Here is a 9,052-nt window from a genome sequence, read left to right as displayed (position 1 = left end):
AGTTCCTAGGAATCAGCATTATTTCATCACTTTCTTGTGAGGACCGATGATATTCTGAAGGGGAAACAAAATATCATATGGGATTTATACTTGAAATGATGTTTCCACTCTAATTGTGTTATTTAATGTGGTGTGATTTGGGGAAAGTCAGTTACTCCTTCAGAGACAGTGGTAATAATACCCTGCAAAGCATTCTATAGAGATTAAATGAAACAAAGTATGAGAAACTGCTTTGTAAATTGCAAAGCAATCTATTTAAGCTTATTTTTTCTAATAATATTTTAATTTATCCAATCCTTTTTGACTCTACCAAACCTGCCTAGACTGAGTTTTATCATTTATTCAACAATAATAATGGGTCAAAATGGTTGAGTATTAGAAATTTCATATGGTTCAACATAATTAATAGGCCATCACAATATTTAATTTGATTATAATTACAGTTAAATTTTTCATGATGCTTTATCATGTGCCAGGCACTTTCTAGGCATCAGACATGTATTCTCTCATTTAATCCTCACAACAGTGCCATGAAGACAATACTATTAACCTCTATTGTATGGATGAGGAACATTAGAGGTTATGTAATTGACCAATGTCACACAGCTGGTAGCCAGGCAGTCCACCTCCAAATTCTCTTTTAGGGATCTATTAGATGTTGTTGCGCTTACGTTGTAAAAGGATCACCCTGGTTCCTGGTTGGTGAATGGACCAGAGGGGACTAAGGAAGAAAGCACATGACTACTGAAATTATCCAGTCAAGCAATTCTGAATACAGAATTTCCTTCCTTTTTAAGGCTGAATAATATTCCATTGTATAGATGCCCCAGATTTTCTTCATCCTTTCACCCATGGATTCACAATTAGGTAGTTTCCATCTCTTGGCTATTGTGAATAATGTTGCAGTGCATTTTGTCAAATGATTTCCTGGCACTTGGTGTGTTTGAAAAAATTCTTCTTATACACATTAGTTACTGTAATGAACTACCTTTCTAAATGTCTAAAGTTTAAATATTTATCATTCTACAGAAATACCTTGCCTAATCATGATTTGTGTTGTTATCAGTTCATGAACGATCTAAGATTTTGGTACAAAAATTTGTTATAATGGCTTTTTTTGCATGTATTCAGGAACCTTGCATAATATGGGTATTCCCTGATTCTTGATTTTTAGTAGAGTTTTCTAGTAAGCCTTTAGGATAGGAAGTATCTTCGTAGATGTGAGGCAGAGAGCAGAAAAATAATAAAGTGATTGTTATATTTAAATATATCAAAAGAAAACTGTAGTTTTGCTAAATTGTTTTTACACAGCCTTTGCTTATTTCTAAGTGTGACACATATTTTATTAATGAAAAGAAAATTCAATAACCAATTTTAACATAAAACAATATCTATTGAGAACTTATATGAAAATTTTAGCAATATGCTGTCACCAGTTTCTTCATCTGCAAAATGGAGATAGATAATACCATCTTCCATATGGGTTGCTGTGAGAAAACTCAAGAGTAATGTATGTAAAATGCTTATCACCCTGTGGGTTGGAAAGTGATGTCTCATTCATTTTTCCACCGGGATGATGACAGCTTTTTTAATGCATGAAGTCTGTAGTTTTCAAAATACGTTCTACTGTTGCAAAGTGAATCCTTTTTACAAATTCTTTGTAGAGTTAGATGATCCCTTTGGAATACAAATTCAGGCTCCCGTGTGTGTGCGTGTGTGTGTATGTATACGCACATCTCTCAAATAATACTCCAAGCCTTATAATGAAAAGCTACCTTCCCCATTCTTGACTCTGGTTCCAAAAACAACAACTTTAAATTTCTGGTTGAAAATCTATATTTCTAAATTAGCTACTCATACAGCTTTTTCATTTTTCGTCTTTTGACTATTGATGCTTTTTTCTCTGAAAAAATCAGCATGAAAAGTTCCTACATATGTGAAAAACATAATTCCCCTTGCCCAATTTAACTATTTAATGAATTAGGATAAATCAAAATTCGATGTCTACTGTTTTATGACATAAGTGTTTACCATTTTATAGCATATGAATCTTATCCAGAGATGTGCTACGTCAGATAGTATGAATACATTTTCTTTCTCACTTTTTCCTTTGACCTTTTAAATGGTAAAATTCTCTTGTTTCTTTGTTGTCTTCCTATGGATTTATCACTGGTTCATCTCCTTCCACCAGAAAATTAAATCTCTTATCATTAACTTCTGATGCATGAGACAATTCATGGGCTTCAGGTTTTGCTTGGGGACATCCCTCTTGGGCTTGAACATATACACAGTCCCACATATACACAGTATATCTGGAAGGATAGAGCAGGAAAGGGTGTTTATCTCTGTGCAAAAGTAACGGGAGACAGTGGTAGAGTGAGAATATTTTATTGACTTTGGACCACTCTTTGAAGTTTTCCTATACGTGCACTTACGACGTAGGTCTCCCTCCCCCCAGATTTTTAAAATTAAAATAGCGTTATATCCTTATCTACTGGCTTGGAACAGCAAGTTGTAGAGAAATGGGAATATATGATCCAATTTTTTAACGAAATTAACAACAAATGCACAAAAAATTTAGAATTCTAAATATGGGCACATCATTCTATGAGGCTGTGTAAAGGTGGGGAAAGGAATGAAGAACAGCTGCTCATCATCCAGTTACCTGTACAGTCTAGGGGTCCACGGAAAACCTTGCCTCCAGCCCCGCCCGTGGAGCTGATTTCCTCCCCCTGTGAAGTCTGCCTGAATTATTCCAGCCACATCCCCGCCTCTTCCCGCCACTGGAACTGGTCTCCGCCCACAACGTTCGGGTCTTGCTCCGCTCACAGCCGGGACCACGCCCACAGCCTGGTTCCGTCTCATTGCCCCGCCCACAACCTCGTCCCCGCCCACAGCCTGGTCCCGGATCACTGCCCCACCCGCACCCTTGTTCCCGCCCACAGAACCGCCTCCCAGGCCTGCTGTCACTCACAGCCTTGTGCCCACCCACATCCCGCCCCTAGAACTGGTTCCCGCACACAGCCCCGCCCCTAGATTTTGTCCCTGTCCCTGATGCTGACCCAGCCCGCTTTCCAGCTTCTCACTCACTCTAGAAACTAGACACTTCCCCCGAGGCTGGGGTGTGCGGCCTCGCCCCGCCCGCCGCCTCAACCCGCAGCCCCCAAACGTTCGTCCTCCCCGAATTCCCGCCCGAGACCGGAACCGGAAGCACGTGCGGCGCCATGGATGGAGGGGGCGTTCTGCGCGGTGTGTTCCGTCTTGGCGCGGACAGCATTCCCGTGCACGTTCACCCTCATGGGCGGTGCTCGGTGAGCGGTGGGCTATCCTGGCTCCAGTCTCGGTCCAGGGAGGGGCCTGGGCCAGGGGAAGCCCCGTCAGGGCCCGGCGTCCCTCCGTCCTCCCGGAGCCCCGTTTCCCCCGGGGCTGTTGGCTCAGTGCGCCCAAGGCTGCTGTTCCTCCTGGCTCCGGGAGCCGCTGTCCCCTCCTCAGAGTCCAGATCATCGTCCTCCATGTGATTTTTTTCCCCAGAGGGCTTATCCACGTCTGCAGACGTTGTTTGGGTTGTTACAATTGGGGTGCTCCTGGCATCTAGAGGGGGAGCCAGGGATGCTGCTCAGCGTCCTCCAGGGCCCAGGACAGCCTGACAGGTTTATCTGGCCCGGAATATCAGTTGTGCCGAGGTTGGGAAACCTGCTCCAGGGCCTGAAAATTTCCCGAGCCTTGAATGAAGTGTGGAAATTGTTGACAAGTCAGCGAGTCACTTACAGGGTCCCTAAATGACAAGCTTGTTTAAAGTGTCCAGAGTCACCAAAAAGTCTCTGTCCAGCCAAGTGAGTTGAGTGACTCAAGTGCACACAGCACGAAGCTGCTTTCTCCCATCTCGGGGAGCAGCAGGTGGCTGGATAGGAATCGAGAAAATCCAGCCACAGCTAACAGTTACAGTTAAATCAGTAAATACAAAAATAGAAAAGTGAATGGGGTTGTCCTTTCCATCCAACACCCTATAAAAGGCCTCAAAAGCTTGTTTGCGCTTTTTATCCCCCCTCAGACACGAAAAGCATCCGTGGAGCTCAAGTTTCAGGTGAAACCAGGCTCAGGGTCCACCTGTCCTCGCTGATCCATGGATTTCTGTGTGACCAGGTGAGTACCCTGTGGACCTGGTACCAACAGGTTCCGGCAGCCTCCGCTGTGCAGAAGACCTGCCAGTGGGCTTTCCTGGGCTCAGGTTGTCACCACATGGAGTCACTGAGAGTGAGGGTATCTTGAGAAATATTGTTGATGTTTGATGGATGGAAAGATGGTAAGCTGTGTGTGGTTCTGTGTGGTAAATATTTCAGTAAGTACAGTTATATGCAAATAAAAACACATGAAACAAACGTAAATAACTGCAAATGTGTATTATAGTAGAAAATATAGATTTACTTGCATTGCATAATACTCAAAAGTCAGGATTTATATATAATATAAATACAGAAATGTTTTGCATGTGTATGTAGTATTAGAAGACATCCCATGAAATATTAGCAGGGATACTCAGCAACATTCCTTAGACCCATTCAATTTGACTTCTAAAGTCCTATAAATCCTCCACAAAAATTTGAAATAGAGGAGCATTCAGGGAAAAAGATGATTGGAACTTCCTTGTATTAATAACAAATTTAAAATTGAATTTGCCAGTAGCCAGATTCATTTAGAACATTTTTTTCTTTATGACATTTCAAATCATTTGGAGGAATACTAAGCAACACTGTAGACTGAAGGGAAGGGCAATAGTCTCCAAAAAGACTGTCCTCACCACCTTGCCTTCTAAAGGGAATTAACTTTGTTTCTTGAAACTTTTCTGAAATAACGGTCTGGTGATTCACTTTGCAGAGAATCTTGTTAAATAATTTTGTATTTAGTTGTTGGCCTCTACTAATTGTGTGTGTATGTGTGTGTGACTTTTTCATTCTAGCTTTCTGTGATGTTCTTGAGGGGAATGTGTGCTTGTCATGCAATAGATAGTCTTTGAGTGTATAATTTATGGTGACCAACCATCCTCGTTTATTCAGGACAGCGGGGTTTTCCAGGACACAGGACGTTTAGTGTTCAAACAAGGGCAGTCCTAGACAAACCGGGATGGTTCCTCATCTCATGAGCCAGGCCCTGGGCCACATGCATGGGGACCTGGAGAACCAGAGAGACCTTGTCCCACCTCCATGGAATTTATATTGTATTTGGGAATTTGGATTTTGAAAAGTTAATGATGAGAGTGATGTAGGAGTTTGGCACAAGGGGAATCAACCTGAGGGGGCAGTGAAGCCCTCTTGAGAAGGACTGATATGTAGCTTGAGAGCTGTAGTTGGGACTGGATTTAACTGGTCAGAGGGTTAGACTGGAGTGAGGGTGTGAGAGTGTGTTCAAGAGAGCATTTCAGGCAGAGGAACCGCATGAGGACACCCTTGAAGCAGAGAGCCTGGTGTGTCCATGAACTGAGAAGAGGGATGGCTGAGCCGAGTCAACACAGGGGGAGGGGTGTGAGCCACACCAGCGAGGGGAGGAAAGGCAGGACCAGATCAGGGGTGACTTGGGACTCTGTTCTAAGACCAGTGGGAAGACTCTGGAGAGATGCGAGTAGAAGGATGATGTGATTAGGGTTTGGTCTAAGCATGTGGGTAAAAATGGACTTCATGGTTAAGAATGAAGACTTAATATGCAAGATGGGAGGTGCTGGGAATAAGATTAGGAATAAGATGATTGTTGCCTAGGCCTGGATGATGGCTGTGGAGTAGGAAAGAAGTAGAAAGAAAAGATATTGGAGTGTAGAACCGAGAGAACATAACGGTACTTTCTTGCCTGCATGTGTCAGATGGCACAGGGCACTGACTGTGCTCCTCGCTGCTGTCCGTGCAGACCTGCAGGTGCCCCCTTACCCAGGTCTGTGTGTTCACCCCTCTTTGCCACTCACAGGCCCCCCTCGACATCCTAAAAGAAGTCAGGCCTTACTTGTGAGGGGGTTGTCTCACACGGGAGACACCTAGGATAGTCCCTGCAGGCATCAGAGCAGCCCCTTCAGCATCTCCATCAGCCTCTTCCTTTCCCCTCTCTCACTTTCGGCACCAAGAATGACCCCTGCTCAGTATTCCACTTCACCATGATCTTCCTCCCCCAGGCTTGAGAAGGGTGGGGCAGCCACTGTGGTGGACATCATCTGCACCTTCCACTCTGACCCCTGCAGGCCCCAGGCTGGACAGAGAGTGACTCTACTGGGAGCTGAGCCATGAGACCCAGTGCATCACCCACCTGGGCTCCTTCACCCTGGACGGGGACAGCCTCTACGTCAGTGGTGAGGGGCTCTGCTACAGCCACGCTCTCTCTCCCAGTCGGAGTTCTGTGTTCCCTCCTTTGTTCTAAAGTGAGCTATGATCCATCTCTCTATCCTCCTGGTCAGGGTTCAGTCTTCTCATCACTGTGTGATCACTGGGTCCAACCACCTTGCATCTAGTTGCCTTCCCCCTGAACACCCCTCCACTCATCCTCTCTGCTTTCCCCTCAAATGTCCCTACATCCTTCCTCTCCCTTAATTCTTTATGTTCACCCCAACTCTTGCTCATCTCCTCTCACCTTCTCTCCACAGGTTACACCTATGGAGCCGTGGCCCTGACTACCAACAGTGAGTATTCCTGGCCCTGATCTCCTATGTCTCGTCTGCATTTGGGGTTTGGGAGCACTTGTTCTCCTTCACCTGCTGTCCTTGGTGAGGGAGGCACCTGGAAGTGACCTAATTCATCCCTTCTCTCCCTCCCGGGTTCTGGTGGAGAGTCCCAGCCCATTGTGAGAAAGCCTTAGACACAGATATGTTCTCCACCACATTCTGACCCCACGTGGTTTTCACTTTAATTCTCCTAGAGCCCCACTCTTGGTCCTCATTTTCCAGGTATCCCATCCATCTTCCCATTTTTCTGCCTGTCTATCTATCTCTATTCCAAGTTCAGTCTCTCTTGTTCACCTATCTCTCTCTCTTGGGCTCCTCTCATCCACAGGCTTGCTCATCCCTCTGCTCACACAGTCACCCGTCCCCTCACTCTCATTTATGCTTCACCTGTGAATGGTGGTCCTGAGACAGCCAGTGATGGAGCCCGTGTGAGCCTAGGGGCTCCTCCCACTCTGTCCGTCCTTGCTGACAGCCCTCTCCACAGCTCCCTAGCCGGCCACCACATCCCTGCATACTTGGTCGTCACCTGTGCCACCAGAAGCCACCACAGGTATCTGGGGGTGCCTTTTCCTTTGCAAGAGAAGCTCTCCAGCCCCTACCAGCCAGTTGTGATCCAGGAGCTGGGAAGCCAGGGTGTGAAATTCTGGTTTTAGGGCATTCATGCTGATTACAAAGATTACACCAACGATTCAGTCTAAGACCAGCCCTCAGAGAGCCCCTAGTCTTGTGAAATTAACACACCATTATAATACAATATGAGATATTTCGGGGAGAGGCACCTGGCATAATTTGGAGGGGAAGAGCTTGCTAGAGAAAGTTTCACCAGAATGAAGTCTTTAAGAATGAGTAGGAGGGACCCCGGCAAATAGAGGATGAAGGGTTTTCCTGGCAGAGGGGATTCCATGAGCAAAGACTCTGGCCAGAAACAACATTCCGTATGGGGAGAATTGAACCGAATTTGGGTTGCATGAAGCATAATAATTAACCCGCAGTAGATGGATAAAATGAGACTGAAAGGTCAGCAGGAGTCAGATTGAGTAGAGCCTTGAGTGCCAGGTCAAGAAGGTTGAACTAAACACTGAAGGCCGTAGGGAGCCATGGGTGGTACTAGAGCAATGGTGGCCCTAGTGGGGTATTCATTTCAGAAAGATTCTTCTAGTAGTCCACGTAGAACATCCTTTAGACAGAGCATCCAATGAGCCTGCTGGGGTGTTTGTCCGGGTGAAGGAAGTTAAGACCTGAACTAGGACAGGTATGGAGAGAGGGAATGTATGTGAGGACAAGTGTGCAAGGTGAATGGGTGTTACTGGGAGGGAGGAGGAGCTGAGCAGATATGCTGGTTCTGACTTGGGTGGATCCACACGCACGTGTGGATGGTGGTGCCACTGGGACAGAAGACGACAGATTATAATGAGTGCAGGACTCTGGTGTGGTCTCAGGCCAGCTTTCAGAGACGGCCATCGCTCTCCCTCTCGTCTTGCAGCTTTGGGGCGCAACATGAAGACCCTCACAGTCAACGTCACCATCTCCACCCTCTGGTATTCCTCAGACATGATCAAAGACTAAGCCACGATTAACTTCACTGAGAGGGGCCTGCAGAGCCTGGTGAGACCCTGGTCCCAGCAGCTCCTGGTGGGTTAAATCCCACGCAGCCCCTCCCTCAACCCCTGTCCCTCCTGCTCCTCCTCCTTCCTCCCCAGCTGGATCCTTGTTCAAGAACAGCAGCCTGGGCCTCTTCTACTCGAGTTGCAGACTGCTCTCCCTCAGGTGAGACCCTCCCCTGAGCATTTGCCCCTAATGACCACTTTTGTGACCACCCTTCTCTGTCTCCCCACAGTCCTCCCATTTCCTCCTTCCTGTTCTGGCCCCCAACCCCAGAGGTTTCATGACCTCTCTCTAGAGTCCCCACATCCCTCTCTCCCCAGGCCTGAGAAGGATGGGGCAGCCACCAGTGTGGACGCTGTCTGTACCCACCACGCTGACCCCGTGGGCCACCATGCCTCTGTGCTGGGAGCCGAGAATCTCCACCTGTCTGCTCTTCCTCTCGGTGGCTTCAAGCTCTGCAGTCCAGAGTTTATCCATCCAGAGAGAGTACCAGCTACATTTCTGCATCATCAGCTGGAACCTCAACAACTCGGAGCCCACATCCTTGGAGTACACTGCCCTGCTCGGGGACACCCAAGACCAGGTGGAGTCTCCCTCTCCCGTCTCTCCTTGCCCTAAGGGCACAATCATTCCTCCATCTGACTTACATCTGTTATGTGATTGTTTCAACCCTTCACTTTCCCTGCATGTCTGGGTTCTCTCAGTGTCCAGAGGTGATGTCCTAGCTGCCATCCCCATTTCTCACATGGG

General features: G+C 46.7%; 2 long non-coding RNA genes across 2 annotated transcripts; both read left to right on the top strand.

Moving 5' to 3' along the window:
• Positions 1 to 3,933: 3,933 nt before the first annotated feature.
• On the top strand, positions 3,934 to 6,641 carry LOC131401714 (uncharacterized). Its single transcript, XR_009217878.1, has 3 exons — positions 3,934 to 4,143; positions 6,221 to 6,328; positions 6,620 to 6,641. It is a non-coding gene; the product is annotated as an uncharacterized LOC131401714 (long non-coding RNA).
• Positions 6,642 to 6,644: 3 nt separating this feature from the next.
• LOC131401716 (uncharacterized) lies at positions 6,645 to 8,719 on the top strand. The gene is made up of 4 exons (XR_009217879.1): positions 6,645 to 6,655; positions 8,181 to 8,302; positions 8,398 to 8,464; positions 8,623 to 8,719. It is a non-coding gene; the product is annotated as an uncharacterized LOC131401716 (long non-coding RNA).
• Positions 8,720 to 9,052: the final 333 nt, after the last annotated feature.

The sequence above is a fragment of the Diceros bicornis genome (assembly GCF_020826845.1).
Source record: "Diceros bicornis minor isolate mBicDic1 chromosome 13 unlocalized genomic scaffold, mDicBic1.mat.cur SUPER_13_unloc_1, whole genome shotgun sequence".
Classification (NCBI taxonomy): domain Eukaryota; kingdom Metazoa; phylum Chordata; class Mammalia; order Perissodactyla; family Rhinocerotidae; genus Diceros; species Diceros bicornis.
Note: the sequence above shows the minus strand (reverse complement) of the source record. Positions and strands in the feature narration are given on the sequence as shown.